Source organism: Myotis daubentonii, chromosome 1, assembly GCF_963259705.1.
Source record: "Myotis daubentonii chromosome 1, mMyoDau2.1, whole genome shotgun sequence".
In the NCBI taxonomy this organism is placed as follows: Eukaryota; Metazoa; Chordata; class Mammalia; order Chiroptera; family Vespertilionidae; genus Myotis; species Myotis daubentonii.
The window spans coordinates 68,880,662-68,897,474 of record NC_081840.1 but is presented as its reverse complement, the minus strand read 5'-3'; the positions used below and the strand labels follow the sequence as shown (position 1 = coordinate 68,897,474).

Sequence of the window (16,813 nt, the reverse complement as noted above, 5' to 3'; positions counted from 1 at the left end):
AGTTGTTTTACGGCATTTCAGTAACTCCGGTAAAACAATTGGAACAGACTCAAAAGGATGATTAAACTGTGAGGGTTCTTGGCAAATTTCACTGAACCCTTCTGAACTGGCATGATCTTGTGAATTAACCTTCAGGTAATTTGCCATTTCACCTCTTTAGTTCTTGGGGTGTTCCAACGAGTACTTCATTAGCAGCAGGTCACCTGATTAAATAAGGAGGGTTTTTTCTCCCCGCCCTGCCGAGTGAGTCATCAGATGGGGTCTCTAGTTTCTGAGTTACTAGACCTTTGTCCCTCCCATTGCGGCCCTCACATGTTTGATCACACACAATCACAGAGGGGCCCAGAGGAGCAAACCGGCTGAAGCAGAAGGTAGTCATCACCACTTGTCACCTGCTGCCTTCGAGCAAGCTCGACCTCATGGGCGAGAATTGTGATAAGATTGTTCCTTACTTAAAGCTCCTACAGAAGGACCCTCTATCATTGTTCCTGTTAGGCTGTTTTGGTGTTTGTTTGCTTTTTAAAAATAACTTTCTCTATCTTATCAAACTCCTCTCAAGATCTAGCATATTTTTTTTAATATATTTTTATTGATTAAGATATTACATATGTGTCCTTGTCCCCACGTTACCCTCTACCCCCCCCCCGCTCATGCCCTCACCCCCCGCTCATGACCCCCCCCGTTGTCTGTGTCCATTGGTTAGGCCCATATGCCTGCATGTAAGTCCTTTGGTTGAAGATCTAGCATATTTCTATGACCCAGTAAGTTTCCTAATATTCCCAGTCAGTTCCTCCAACCATAAAGCCAGTATTTAACACACACACACACACACACACACACACACACACACACAGAGATTAGTTTTACCTGTTTTAGCACTTCACATAATTGAAATCATACAGTACGTATTTTTTGTGTGTGTGCAATGCTTCTTTCGTGAAGCAAAATGTTTTTGAGATGAAACAATGTTAACCGTATCAGTGGTTCATTCCTTTTCATGGATATATAGGTATTCTGTTGAATAAATAACACTTTGTTTATTCTTTTTGCTGTCAAGTGATATATGGGTTGTTCCAGTTTTAGGTTTTATGGCTAAAGCTCTTATGGATTCAAGTTATATCGCAGACATATGTTTTCCTTCCTCTTCCATAAATACCTAGTAGTGGAATTGATAGGCTAACAGGGTAGGTGAATATTTTATTTTATAAGAAATTGCTAAGCAGTCTTCCAAAGTGATTGTATCATTTTACATCCCCATCAGTAATGCTTAAGAGTCTCAGATGCTCCACATCCTCACCAACACTTGGTGTTGTATTTTAATTTCAGCCTTTTCGGAGGCTGTAACAGTGGTATCTCATTGTGATTATAATTCACATTTTTCAGTGCCTAATGATGTTGAGGATTTTTTATGTGTCTATTTGCATTCATGTATCTTCTTTTGTGATGTGTGTGTTTTTGTCCATTTTAATTGTTTTTTTTATTATTGGGTCACAGGAGTTTTTAAAATATATTTTGAATATATAAAATTCCTGTCAAAGATTTGTGTTACCAAGTATTTCCTCCCATTCTGTAGCTTGGTCATTCATTTCTTTAATGGCTCTTTTGATGAGCAGAAATTATTTTTTTGAAGTCTAACCTATTAAATACACCATTTATGGTAAATCCTTTGCACCCTGTATAAAAGTACCTACCCAAAGTTTACAAAAACATTCTATATTACTTTTCAGAAGCCTTATTACTTGTACTTTATATTTAGCTCCCTGATTCATTTCAAGTTATTTTTTTGTGTATGGTGTGAAATACAGTTCACAGTCATTTTTTTTCACGGGTAGCAGTTGTTCCATCACCATGTGTTGAAGGGACATTCCTTTTTCCATGACTTACTTTGTTGTCTTTGTTGAAGATTAATTGCCCATATATGTGGATTTATTTCTGAACTCATTATTCTGTTCCACTGATATATTTGTCTATACATATATGGTCTAGATTATTATGGCTTTATAGTAAGTTTTGACATCAGGTATTGTAAATTTTCCAACTTCATCTTTCTTTTTCAAGATTGTTTTGGCCTTTTGGCCGGAACCGCCATCTTCCAGTAATTTGCCAAAATGACTAACACAAGGGGAAGGAGGAGAGGCACCCGCATATGTTCTCTAGGCCTTTCAGAAAACATGGAATTGTTCCTTTGCCCACATCCATGCACATCTACAAGAGAGGTGACACTGTGGACATCAAGGGAATGAGTGCTGTTCGAAAAGGAGCGCCCCACAAATGTTCCCCTGGGAAAACTGGAAGAGTGAACAATGTCACCCAGCATGTGGTGGGCATTGTTGTAAACAAACAAGCTAAGGGCAAGAGTCTTGCCAAGAGAATTAATGTACGTATTGAGCATATTAGGCACTCTAAGAGCCGAGATAGCTTCCTGAAACGTGTGAAGGAAAATGATCAGAAAAAGAAGGAAGCCAACGAGAAAGGTACCTGGGTTCAACTGAAGCGTCAGCCTGCTCCACCCAGAGAAGCACACGTTGTGAGAACCAATGGAAGGGAGCCTGAGCTGCGGGAACCCACTCCCTAAGAAGTCATGGCATGATAAGTGTGTGTGTGGGAAAAGACCTCTGTAGTGTTAAAAAACATGAAAAGGTTGTTTTGGCTATTTCAGGTCCTTTCATTTCCATATAAGCTCCAGTTGTATCACCTGAAACTCTAGTGTTGTTGTTTTCAGTCTTTTTGAATTATTGAGTTGTCTTCAAATTCAATGATCGTGTGTTTTTCCAGTGTCCAATGAAGTATTAAGCCCATCCAGTGAATTTTTCCGTTTGGTGTATTTTATTTTTCACTTCTAGAATTTCCATTTTTTAATTGTTTCTATTTCTCTGTTGAAGCTACCCATCTGTTCACCCTACTTTAAGTCTTTCAACATATTTACAAAAGCTTTTTTAAATTCCTTATGGACTAATTCCAACATTTGTGTCAACTCTTGAGTTCATTCCTATGAATTTTTTTTCTTCTTATGGGTCACATTTTCCTGCTTCTTTGTGTATTGTAATTTTACATTATATGCTGGGCATGGTGGATACAATGTTGAGACATTTTATTTACTTGAGCCTCACATTTGCACTATCAAGTTCTGGATTTAGGCCTTGCTCGTGGGGGTCAAGGGTAGCTCTTACTCTAGGTCTAGAGTAACCCGATTCCTATGTTGCAGTCTTTTTCAGATCCTAACTGAATGTCCAAGGTGTTATATCTCTCCATTCTACTGGTTGGAACTGTGACATGATACTTATGAGACCTCCTCTGACTCACAGACCCCCAGTGACTAATTGGTGTCATGGAGTCTTAGCATATTCATACACAGTTTAGTATTTGGTGAAAGACTAAAGGAGATCCTTTCTCTCCCGTATCGTACTCCACAAATTCCAGCAATCCCAGAAGCCCTGAATACAAACTCTGTTTCCGCTGCCAAGCAAGATGCTGCTCTCCAGGACCTAGTGCCCTGTACCAAAATTTGTACAGTGCCCCCAGGCAAAAGCCAAGATATGTCTTTTCATTTTATCCACAAACCAATCCAATAGTTGAAAATAGTTGTTTCACATATGTTGTTCATTTTTATAGCTGTTTATAGCAGGAACATAATTACAATACCCAATATTCCATTATGACCAGACTGGAAGTTCTTGTTTTGATCCTGAATATCTTTATAAATGGGAAGGTGCAGTTTCTTGCTGAAATTTGAATCCACTTATATTTTATATCTGTCCTTTTGGAGGAAAATAACTCGTACTAACTCTTTTATGCTTAACACTGTCAAGACTTAACACTTTAACACAGGTTAAGACCAAAAAAAAAAAAGAAAAAGCCACCCAATTGTCTTCTTTTCAGGTATTGCCATCTTATATCCTCATAATTTTATTTCTGTATCATTTCTTCACTATTCCCCTCCTTTGTACTCATTCTAGCTTTCCATTCCTAGCATGGAAAACAGAGATTAAACCTGAATTTAATAACACCTTTCACAACAATACAAAAAATGTGTATTAATTTTCATGTTTTTAGAACAAGCATTTCAGAAACATTAACTCTTTGCTAAGGGTCAAGAATTACTATGTGCCAGCATTAAGACTGCCAGCATTAATTTAGGATTAGTTGGGGTACTAATCCTAAATCTGGAAAGTCTATTTCTATTAATGCAATCTCAGATTATTTTAACTTTTTGAAAGACACATAGCACTACTGGCTTATATTGAATTTACAATCTACTAAAATCTTTTGGTATTTTTCCACAAGAATGATAATTTATACAGTTTTTTCTCCATGCAAAACATATATGAATCAATATTTTAAAACTTAAGTGCAAGACACTTATTCTTACTGATGTGTTGTTTATCAAAGTTCTTTGTTTTGCCTTATTATCTCCTGACTTTTGATTTTCACCTGTGTATTTGCTAATTCCATCAGTGTGTCTACCAAAAACAGACTGCGTTTCAGTCTGATGAAAATGTCCAGAACCACTCATACTAGTAAATGCTTACACCTGCAGGATGACATCCATCTACCTATGTTCCTATCTGTATGCATACACTTTGAGTATGATTATTAACCAGCGATAAATCTGCTTATATAAATTTTTATGTAGATGATATTTGCCTAACATTTATTGAGCACTTGATTTTTTACTTTGTAGCAGAGCCTGCCAGTACCCAACCTATACATTCTCAGGCCTTACCACTAGAGTGCATACCCACTCAACTTCCATATTCCTGAGGACTTTCTTGGAGGCCACTACAACCTGTGTGCAAGGCAGGCCAGATATGCTAGAGAATTAACATCTCTTAAGAGCAGCCCATAACCAACGACTGATGGAACTTGGTATATAAATGCCCAGCTTCTTTGCCCTGGGCCGGAACTCCTCTATCCTGATCCTCAGTAATAATTCACTTGACAATGCACTCTTTATCAGCTGCCTTCCCTGTCCCTCTACCAGTTTTTCCTAATATCATCTCCCAAAGTAAACTATTTGTATTTAAATCCTTGTCTCAGGATCTGTATGTGGGAAAACCCAAGCTAAAACAATCTTATTTAATTTTCACCCTAACTAAAACAACCTTTAAAATTTTTCAAATTATCCTGTTTGCAGATGGAAAAATAGCGAAGAAGAAAGTTTTAGTAAGAATATGTGTAACTACAGTAATAAATTAAGGGATACACACATGCTGTAAAATATGTTGTCAAAAATATGTGTAAGGGGGTGGGCAAAAATGTGTTTTTAGAATGCATTTGAACTTAAATGACAATGAACTTAAAATAGACTGATATGAACATAACTTGTCATATATGAATCTTATGGTAACTACAAATCAAAAAACTATAATAGATACACAACATAAGAAAAATAAATGCAAATGAATCACTAAAGTCATCAATGTACAAGAGAGAAAGAGAAGAAAGAAACAAAGAACAACCAAAAGCAAACAAGGAAACAATTAATAAAATGGCAATTAGTACATATCTATCCACAATTACTTTAAACATAAAAGGACTAAATGGTCCTATCAAGAGACATAGTATGATTGGATATCTAATCTAATAAAAGACAAACATGCAAATTGACCATACCTTTGCTATGCCTTAAGCCACGCCCACAAGCCAATCAGAGCAACTATATGCAAATTAACCAAACCAAGATGGTGGCCGGCAGCCACGGAGCTGGAGCAAGCAGGAGGCTTGGTTGCTCCAGTGATGGAGGAAGCCAAGTTTCCCGCCTGCTGTGGCCGGCTATGAGCTCCACTTAAGGCAACAAAGTTTCAATTATAGAAGATAAATAAACCCCAGATACCTGCTTTCAGTCGGCCGTGGCCACAGAGCTGGAGCGAGCAGGAGGCATGGGTTGTCCCTGGCAATGGAGGAAGCCAAGTTTCCACCCCGCCCTGGCCGGCTCTAAGCTCCAATCAAGGCTACAAAGTTTCAATTATAGAAGGTAAATAAATCTCAGAATAAAAAAAAAGAAAAAAAGGAGAGGCTGGGAGCTTCCATCGCCGGGGGATTGGCCAGCCAGAAAACAGCTCTCAGCCCCTCACCCAGGCTGGCCAGGCACCCCAGTGGGGACCCCCATCCTGAAGGGTGTGTGACCAGCTGCAAACAGCCATCATCCCCTCACCCAGGCTGGCCAGGCACCCTAGTGGGGACCCCCACCCTGATCCAGGACACCCTTCAGGGCAAAACAGCCAGCCCCACCCATGCACCAGGCCTCTATCCTATATAGTAAAAGGGTAATATGCCTCCCAGCACTGGGATCAGCGAAGCCGAGAGGCCTCCCAGCACTGGGATCAGCGTGACAGGGGGGAGCTCCCGAACCCCCTGATCGCCCTGCGGCTCTGTGTGTGACAGGGGGTGGGGCCACAACCTCCCTATCTGCCCTGCTCTGTTCCTGACAGGGGAAGGCGCCCCAACATCTTGATCATCCCTGCTCTGTGCCTGATAGGGGGGAGCTCCCCAACCCCCTGATCGCCTGCAGCTCTGTGTGTGACAGGGTGAGGTGCCCCAACCCCCTGATTGGCCCTGCTCTGTGGGTGATAGAGGGCGGCGCCCCCTCTCCCCCCAACGGACTCTGCTCTGTGTGTGATGGGGTAGAGCCATAACCTCCCCATCGGCCCTGCCCTGAGTGTGGCAGTGGCGGCGGCCCAACCCCCTGATCGGCCCTGCTCTGTGAGTGATAGAGGGTGGTGCCCCAGCCCCCTGATCCGCCCTGCTCTGTGTGTGACAGGGGGCGGTGCCCCAACTCCCCTATTGGCCCTACTCTGTGAGTGACGAGGGGAGCTCCCCAACCCCCTGATCGACCCTGCTCTGTGCATGACAGGGTACGGAGCCCCAACTCCCCTAATGGGCCCTGCTCTGTGTGTGACAGGGGGCAGCGCCCCAACCCCCTGATTGGCCCTGCTCTGTGCATGACAGGGGGTGGCGCCGCAACCTCCCCATCGACCCTACCTTCAGTGTGACGGGGGCGGTGCCCCAACCCCCCAATCAGCCCTACCCTGAGCGTGACTGAGGGTGGCATCGCAACCTCTCAATCCGCCCTGCTCTGTGCATGACAGGGGGCATCGCCCCAACTCCCCAATTGGCCCTGCTCTGAGCCCGACCAGGGGCTGCACCTAGGGATTGGGCCTGCCCTCTGCCACCCAGGAGCAGGCCTAAGCCAGCAGGGCGTTATCTCCCGAGGGGTCCCAGACTGCGAGAGGGCACAGGCCGGGCTGAGGGACCCTCCCATCCCCCCCCCCCCGAGTGCACAAATTTTTGTGCACCGGGCCTCTAGTCTATATAATAAAAGCCTAAGCGACCATTAGGGAGGAATGACCAGAATGACCAGAACAACTGGTCGCTATGATGCGCACTGACCAGAAGGAGGCAGACGCTCAAAGCAGGAGCTGCCCCCTGGTGGTTAGTGCGCTCCCACAGGGGGAGCACCGCTCAGCCAGAAGCCGGGCTCATGGCTGGTGAGTGCAGTGGCTGTGGCGGGAGCCTATCCCGCCTTTGCAGCAGCACTAAGGAGCAGCCAGCTGAGCAGTAAGGAGGGTAAGGAGCAGCGAGCAGGTGGGTGGTAAGGAGCGAGAGGTCTCAGACTGCGAGAGGGCACAGGCTGGGCGGAGGGCCTCCCCCAGTCCTGCCGGGAGCCGGTCCATGCTTGCTGTTTCAAGGGACCTGGCATATATGGCATACGGTTCTTAATATGTTTGCTCACCTTCTTGGCACTATGTGTTTTAACCAAGGTCTCTGAGAAAGGTTGTTTCCCCAGGTAGGGATTTTTCCCTGAAGTTAGGGAGGGAATAAAACCTCTTAACTAAGTGCCAGGCGGGTAATTAATCACTTTAACTACGAACAATCATGCTTAAGCTACATAATCTTTACTCCCTGGAATGGACATAAGAAACGCCCTAACCTTTGTAATAGAGATTGATAGGATTGAATCAACTGGTATAAATACAGATGCAACAAGACAACAACAGACAGAATTCAGAACACAGAACCTACACAGAACGTTCTCTAGAGACAGAAGAACTTCGCTGGAGAGAACATGGCAAAAGATCCTGGACTGAACCTGACTACAGAAATATGGCAAGAGAACCTGACTAGAACCTGGTGACCGAACCTGGCTGGAGATCTCAGACAGAACCTGGCTGGAGAACCTAGCAAGACAACATGGACACAGAACCTGGCTGGAGATCCTAAGCAGAACCTCTCTGGGGATCGAGACCAGAACTTGGCTGGAGATCCTGGCTAGGCTGCTGATCAACTGAACACTGTCTCCATGTCCTTCCTTCTTCGCCGACTCCGTCTACGCCTTTGGGGACCCCTGGACCTGCTGGGGATGGACCCCGGCATGGTCCCAGTGGCACCGGGCCTCTAATATAATGATGAAAAGATCAATCTAACAAGAGGATATAACACTTGTAAACATCTTCACACCCAATGTCGGAGCACCAAAACACATAAAGCAAATATTAACAGACATAAAGGAAGAGACAGATAGTAATACAAAATTGTAGGGGACTTTAACACCCTACTTTATCATTGGATAGAACATCTGGGCAGAAAATAAAAAAGAAAAGAGTGGCCTTAAATGACACCTTATACCAGGTAGAGTTAATAGATAACTATATAACATTCCCCCCAAATCAGCAGTATAGATAGTCCAAGTTTGGCAAAAAATCAAGCCTCAGTAAATTTAAGAAGATTGAAATCCTATGGAGCATTTTCTCTAATAACAATGGTATATAACTAGAATTATTACAAGAAAAAACTGGAAAAAATATAAATAAAGGGTAAACAACAAGCTACTAAGTAATCAATGGGTTAATGAAGAAATCAAGGAGAAAAAAATATCTTGAAACAAATGAAAATAAAAACACCAACATTCTAAAATTTTAGGGACACAGTAAAAGCAGTTCTAATAGGGAAATTCATAGCAATGTAGGCCTACCTGAAGAAATAAGAAAAATATAAAATAAATAATCTAAGCTTATATCTAAAGGAACCAGAAAAAGAAAAGCAAATAAAGCCCAAAGGAAATAATAAAAATCAGAGCAGAAATAAATTAAATAGTGACTAAACAAAACCAATAGAAAATATGTACCAATAAGACTAGAGCTAGTTCTTTGAAAAGATAAACAAAATAATAAATTCTTAGTCAGACTTATCAAGAACAAAAAGAGGGCCCAAATAAATAAAATCAGATATGAAAGAAGAGGAGTGACAACTGGCATCACAGAAACACAAAGGATTATAAGAAAATACAATGCCAACAAATTGGACAACCTAGAGAAAAAAAATGGATAAATTGTGAGAGATATTATCTTCCAAGACTGAATCAGGAAAAAAAAATAGAAAGAAAATCTGAACAGACTGATCACTAGATATGAAATTGTATCAGTAATCAAAAACTTCCAACAAACAAAAGTCCAGGACCAGATGGCTTTACAAACCATCTGGTTTGTCTACCAAACATTCGAAGAAGAATTACTATCTATCCTTCTCAAACTATTCCAAAATAATTGAAGAATAAGGAAAGTTTCCAAACTCATTCTACAATACTAGCATTACTCTGATACTAGAACCAGACAAAGACACTGCAACAGAAAGAAAATTATAGACTAATATCCCTGATGAACATAGATGCAAAAATCCTTTACAAAATCTTAGCACACTGACTTCAACAACAGATTAAGCACATCATATACCTGACCCAGAGGTGCAAAGGTGGCTCACTATCCACAAATCAATCAATGTGATACACCACACAAACAAAATGAAGGATAAAAATCACATGGTTCTATAATTAGGTGCAGAAAAAGTATTAAAATTCAATATCCATTTCTGATTAAAAAAAAAACCTCTCTACAAAGTGAGTATAGAAGGACATACCTCAATATAATAAAGACCTTATGTGACAAATTCACAGCTAACATATTCAACAGTGAAAAGCTGAAAACTGCTTTTCTAAGATCAGAAGCAAGACCAGGATGCCACTCTCACAACTCTTATTTAACATAGTAGTGGAATAAACAAGAAAAAGAAATAAAAGTTATCTAAATTGGAAAGGAGGAAGTATAATTGTCACTTTTGCAGATGACATGATACTATACAGGAAATCTGAAGGATTCTACCAAAAACTATTAGAATTAATAAATGAATTCAGTAAAGTGGCAGGATATAAAATACTCAGAAATCTGCTAAATTTCTGTATACAAATAAACTATCAGAAAGAGAAATGAAGAAAACAACCTCATTTTAAATTGTATTAACAAGAATAAGATACCTAAAAATACATTTAACAAAGGAAGTACAAGACCTATATTCTAAAGAGTATAAAGTATTGATAAAAGAAATTGAAGAAGACACAAATAAGTGGAAGGATATATCATGCTAATGGATAGGAAGAATTAATAATGTTCATACTACCCTAAGCAATGTGATCTCTATCAAAATATCAATGGCATTTTCAATTTCAACAGAACTAGAACAAGTGATCCTAAAATGTATATGGAATCACAATAGACTCCAAAGAGCCAAAGAAATCTTGAGAAAGAAAAAAGTTAAAGGTGTAATTCTCCCTAACTTAAAAGTATAGTACAGAGCTATAATAATCAAATCTGTATGGTAGTAGCACAAAAATAGATCAATGAAACAGAATAGAGACCAGAAAACACCCCACATTTCTATGGTCAATCTAAAACAAAAGGGGCAAGAATATACCATAAGGGGAAAACTGTCTCTTCCTGGTGTTGGAAATATTGGATAGATACATGCAAAAACAGAGAGAGAGAGAGAGAGAGAGAGAGAGAGAGAGAGAGAGAGAGAGAGAGAGAGAGAGAGAAACTAGACATTTCCTTATACCATATACAAACTAAACTCAAAATGGATCACTTAAATTTCAGACCTGAAATCACAAAACTCCTATAAGAAAACATTGGTAGTAAACTCTTTGAAATCAGCCTTTGCAATATTATTTTTAGATATGTCCTTGGGCAAAGGCAACAAAAGCAAAAATAAACTAATGAGGAATACATTAACTAAAAATCTTTCTCACAGTAAAGGAAAACATGGAGATGAAAAAACAATCTACTGAATGGAGTCATTTGCAAATGAAACCAAGAGCTTGTTCTTTAAGATCAGGAACAAAACGGATGCCCACTTTAACCACTGTTATTCAACAGAATAGAGAGCCCAGAAGTAAAGCCACATCTGCATGGTCAACTGATCTATGACAAATGAAGCAAGTATATACAATAGGAGAAAGACATTCTCATCACTAAATGGTGTTGGGAAAACTGGACCGATAGATGTAAAAAAATTAAACCAGACCACTTTATTATACCATATACAAGAATAAAGTAAAAATGGGTTAATGACTTGAATGTAAGACCTGAAACCATAAAACTCCTAGAAGAAAACAGCCAGTAGACTCTGACATTGGTCTTAACCATTTTGGGGGGATAAGTATCTTCGGGAAGGAAAACAAACCAACAAAATTAACAAACATAAAATAAAGTTTTTGCAGAGTGAAGGAAACCAGCAACAAATAAAAAGACAACCTACTGAGTGGGAGAAGATATTCACCAAAGATACATTTGATAAGGGGTTAATATCCAAAACATAAGAAACTCAAACAACTTAAAGTCAAAAAAATAAAAAATTCCACAAACAATCTGATTAAAAAATGGGCAGAGACCTGAATAGACTTCTATGTCCTCCCAAGAGGATATACAGAGGGCCAATAGAAGTAGGAAAAGATGTTCAAGATCACTAATCATCAGGGAAATGCAAATTAAAAGCACAGTGAGAAATTGCCATACACCTGTTAGAATGGCTACCATCAATAAATCAGCAAACAACAAGTGTTGGAGAGAATGTGGAGAAAGGGAACCCTCATGTATTGTTGCTAGCATTATAAATTGGTGCAGCCACTATGGAAAACAGTATGGAGTTTCCTCAAAAAGTTAAAAATAGTACTACCGTATGACCCAGTAATTCCACTTCTGGCTATTTATCCAAAGAAATCCAAAACACTAATTTGAAGAGATATATGCACCCATATGTTTTCTTTGTAGTATTATTTACAATAGCCAAGACATGGAAGTAACTTAAGTATCCATTGATAGACCAATGGATAAAGAGATTGTGGTACGTATATGTAATGAAATACTACTCAGCCATAAAAAATAATGAAATCTTGCCATTTGTGACAACATGGATGGACCTAAAGGGTATTATACTAAGTAAAATAAGTAAAACAGAGAAAGACAAATATTGTATGATTTCACTTATATGTGGAAACTAAAAGACAAAAACTAGCAAACAAAACAGAAACAAATTCAGATACAGAAAACAAATTGAGGTTTATCAGATTGGTGGGGGGTGGGGAGGGTGGTTGGAAGGCTGGGTAAAAAGGGCGAAGGGATTAAGAGGTACAAATTGGTAGTCATAAAATTAGTCTTGGGGATATAAACTACAACATAGGGAATATAGTCAATAATATTGTGCCCAGCCTGGTGACTCAGCTGGTTGAAGCATTGTCCCATACACCAAAAGGTTTTGGGTTCAATCCCTGGTTGGTGTGAGTATGTGTATGGAGAGGCGACTGATCAATGTTTTACTCTCACATCAATCTCTCTCTCTCTCACTCTCTCTCTCTCTCTCTCCCCCCTCCTCTCTCTCTCTAAAAAAAATCAATTAAAACATATCCTTGCTTGAGGATTAAAACAAATTTTATAGAAATAAAGTCAGAGAAAATATTTAAAAATTAATATTGTAATAACTATGTATGATGTAATTTGGATACTACAGTTACCGAAGTGATCACTTCATAAATTAGTTATATAAATGTTTAAGCACTATGCTGTACACGTAAAACTAATATAATATTGTATTTCAACTGTCATTGAAAAGTAAACAAAATAATTTAAAAAAAGAAAATTATAAGCAAATACCACAGTAGGCAAAACAATGTAAGAAACCTCCATGAACTCACTCAGCTTCAAAAATGATCATTACATGGCCGATTTTGATCCATCTATACCACATTCACTTTCCTTCCCATCTACTTATATAAAAACCATGGGTGGTGTTCATCACATCCAGAAGAACAGCTACAACCAACCAGAAGGAAGTCAGTACTACAGGGGTAGTCTTGGCAATGGCTGCGCCCTTCCCCAAGCTGTTTCCAGTGCTGTTTCCAGCAAGCATGGGGTTTGAGGCAGGAACCCGCCCTTGGAGCGTGGTCCCACTGAATCCTGGGTCGCTTTGCCAAGGGCTGCGCCCTCCCCGAGCTGTTTCCCGGAGCTGTTTCTGGCAAGGGCGGGGTTTGAGGCAGGAACCTGCCCTGAGAGCGTGGTTCCCTGGGAGTGTGCTGTGCCAGCACGGCCAGGGGTGAACCTGAGTGGGGGCAGCTGAAAGGCTTAGAAAAGACAGACAAGAGAATGAAAGCTGGGTCTCGGTGGGACGCTGCTTCTCTGAGAGACAGCGACCACGCCCACAGCCATGCCTTTATTTTATAGCAGATGCTACCAGGCAAAGCAAAGGGCGTGGTCAAGATGTTTACAACATTCTCCTGGGTTTCAATCCCACTCAACTACATGCACCTGAACTCTATCAAGCCTACATCACTCAGGCACGTGGGGCCATGTGTTCGGACCATAAGTTCAAGCTTACAACTACAGCTGTTGGCTATAATTGTGCTGGGAGGGCCCTGCCCTCCAAGCTGGGACTTGCACATGGCAATGAGAGGACTGTGCCCTCTCCTCAGTCCAAGGCTTGAACCTGTCCAAAACACTGTAGCGGCTCCCCACAATAAAGTTTTAATTTTGTTTCTTTGTTACTGATGTTGTGGCCCCACCCCATAACAAAGAAACAATTTCTGGAGGATGAGGCCCAGAAATCGGGATTTTAAAAAGATTCCCAGGTGATTCTAATGTGCACCCAAGGTTGAGAACCACTGCTATAGATAATATTAAAAATATATCTAAACGTGCAATTCTGAAAGTGGGTGCAATCATCATGCTATTGAGAAATCTCAATAGTAAATGGGGTCTCTCTAATGTTACCAGATTTATTATCAAAAGATTACAACCTAACATTATCAAAGCTGAAGTATTAACAGGATCTGCAGAGGGAAAGGCTGTTCTGATTCCAAGAATTAATTTGTCCCCATCTGACACTGGCCTCCCATTTAAATTGATTCAATGACGGTTTCCCGTGATGCCAGCACTTGTGATGACTATTGATAAATCACAAGGACAAACTCTAGACAGAGTAGGCATATTCCTACCTGAACCCGTTTTTGCACATGGTCAGTTATATGTTGCTTTCTCTCGAGTTTAAAGAGCATGTGACATTACAGTTAAAGTTCTAAATACTTCATTGCAAGGAAAATTAGTCAAGCACTCTGAAAGTATTTTCACTCTTAATGTGGTGTACAGGGAGATATTAGAATAAGTTTAATCACTTTATCAGTCATTGTTGGCATCACAGTTGTTTTTATATCATGTTTTTGTTGTTTTCATATCATGTTTTTGTCATTTTTATATCATGCCTCTGTTGTTATATCCTTTTGTTACTGTTTATTTATTAATCAATTTATATATGATTTTCATATATATTTTACTAATTTCCTTTCATCTCTCACACTTCTATTATAGAGAAAGGGCAAATAGCAATATTAAAATATCTCTGCTAATTCCCTTTTAAAATATATATATATATATTACTGATTTTTTACAGAGAGAAAGGGAGAGGGATAGAGAGTTAGAAACATCGATGAGAGAGAAACATCGATCAGCTGCCTCCTGCACACTCCCCACTGGGGATGTGCCTGCAACCAAGGTACATGCCCTTGACCAGAATTGAACCTGGGACCCTTGAGTCCACAGGCCGATGCTCTATCCACTGAGCCAAACCAGTTAGGGCAATTAATTCCCTTTTAATGTGCACAAATTTCATGCACTGGGCTACTAGTATTATTATAAAGCAAATCCCAAATGTGATATTTCATCAGTAACTCTTTCATTATATATATTTTAAAATAAGGACTTTTTAAAACAACGTGCCTAAAACAAAACCAATAGTAATTCCTGATACCAAATATCCAGTCAGCATTCAGATTTCCAAATACCTATAATTAATGATATAGTTTTCTAAAATTTCAATTTTTTAAAAAGTTGAAATGTCCCTTAAGTCTCTTAGCGTTGAGAGTCTCCTCCTCCATCTTTCTTGCAGCTGGAAGGGCACACTTTCTCAGTTCACTGAAGCTATGCTCCTCAGGTAGATGATTACGGTTGCTGCCCAGGTAACAGGACTCCAAGCCACTGGGGACAGAGGGGCGGGGAACCACAGCATACTGCTTTCTTTGGGGCTTCACGCAATGCCCAAGTCAAGTGAATTCCAGTGTCATTCGCTGAGACCAAGTGCTCCGTGCATCTCTGGCTAGCCCAGCAGCAGCAGCGGGGGCACCCCGGCTATTTCCTGGGAAGCAGTGCATCAGAAGCGGAGTGACTGTGTGGCCTGAACTGCCTGGGGGTGGAGGTAAATGATGAACCCGCCAAGGCAGGTATGGGTGGAGTAAATCTGGAACCCTTGATGCCAACGCACTGGGGAGGAAGAGGAAAAGGAAGCAGGAAAATGCCCCTATGCATTTGGCATTCACTAAGTGAATGTAAAATTAACCAAAATGATTAATTGCTCATCAGATTTAAGGATGCTCTATAGGCTGTAATTATATTCTAACAAGACAGACTCATGAATGATAATGCGGGGACATTTCCTGGCTTCCTAAATACCCTGGGTGTCCCCTTAAATGGGGCTGTTCACAAGATTAAAAAGACAGTACAAGTCCCGGACAGCAATTCAGAGAGGGCAGTGAAAGGGTGCCGGGAATATTCACCTTTGCGCCTCCACCCCCCAAATTCCCAGATGACCTCATCACTGATGGCCTCACTACTCTGGTTATTCCATTCTCTCCTTCACTACAAAACTGGCAGGAATAGTGCCTCCCGTCACCACTCCTTTTGTCCATTTCAGTTCATTGGTGGTGTCCCCCCAACCCAAGCTCCATCCTGGTAGCATCTCCTGCCTGAAGATTTTGGTAAGAACCTTGGCAATCTCTCCAGGGCCCTGGACCACTGTCTGGAAAAAAAACAAGGTGGGCAATGTGGTCTCCATCACACCACTGGCCGCCATCTCTCCTACTCTGCACAAGAATCACAGATGGGCCAAACGGTAGCATCTTCGAGTTTTCGATCTTTCGCAGTTGCAACTTCTTGAGTCTCTTAAAAAGTTAGTGAACACAAGATTTTTTCATTGTTTCTGAAAACAAAGCTTTCTTCCACAAAACCCATCTAACTTCCCTCATTCATTAAAAAAAAAAAAAGCCCACACCTAGAATTTTAAGTTAATAGAAACACTTTTTTGTTTTCTTCATTTATTATAACTATAGTCACTGGTTATCATACTTAGCATTTGGCCTTGAAAAGAAAGAAATGAGTAATTACTCTTCTTGTAATGTTTTTAATTCTTCATTAGAATCATTTTAGTTGCCAAGCAACTGTCACTTTTATGTCCCATATTTGAAAGGATTAAGGCAGAATTATTTTTTTAAATCAATTTTAGGCTAGAATAAGCAACTTTCTGTGCTAGCACACCTATTTATAAAAACTGATGTTGATTTTAAGAGCATAATTGTTTAAAATGTGAATTATGGAAAGTGGAGTTAATTGCAGTGAGTTTACCATAAAAAAAGCTCACGTGATTACAGTACATATCAACATGCACA

The 16,813-nt window shown here is 40.3% G+C and overlaps 1 protein-coding gene and 1 pseudogene across 4 annotated transcripts in view; one reads left to right on the top strand and one right to left on the bottom strand.

Annotated features, from left to right (window-relative positions):
• RASGRP1 (RAS guanyl releasing protein 1) overlaps positions 1 to 16,813 on the bottom strand; it is an 82,870-nt gene that overhangs the window by 48,562 nt on the left and 17,495 nt on the right. The window lies entirely within an intron of this gene.
• Positions 2,094 to 2,590, top strand: LOC132239160 (large ribosomal subunit protein eL21-like; annotated as a pseudogene).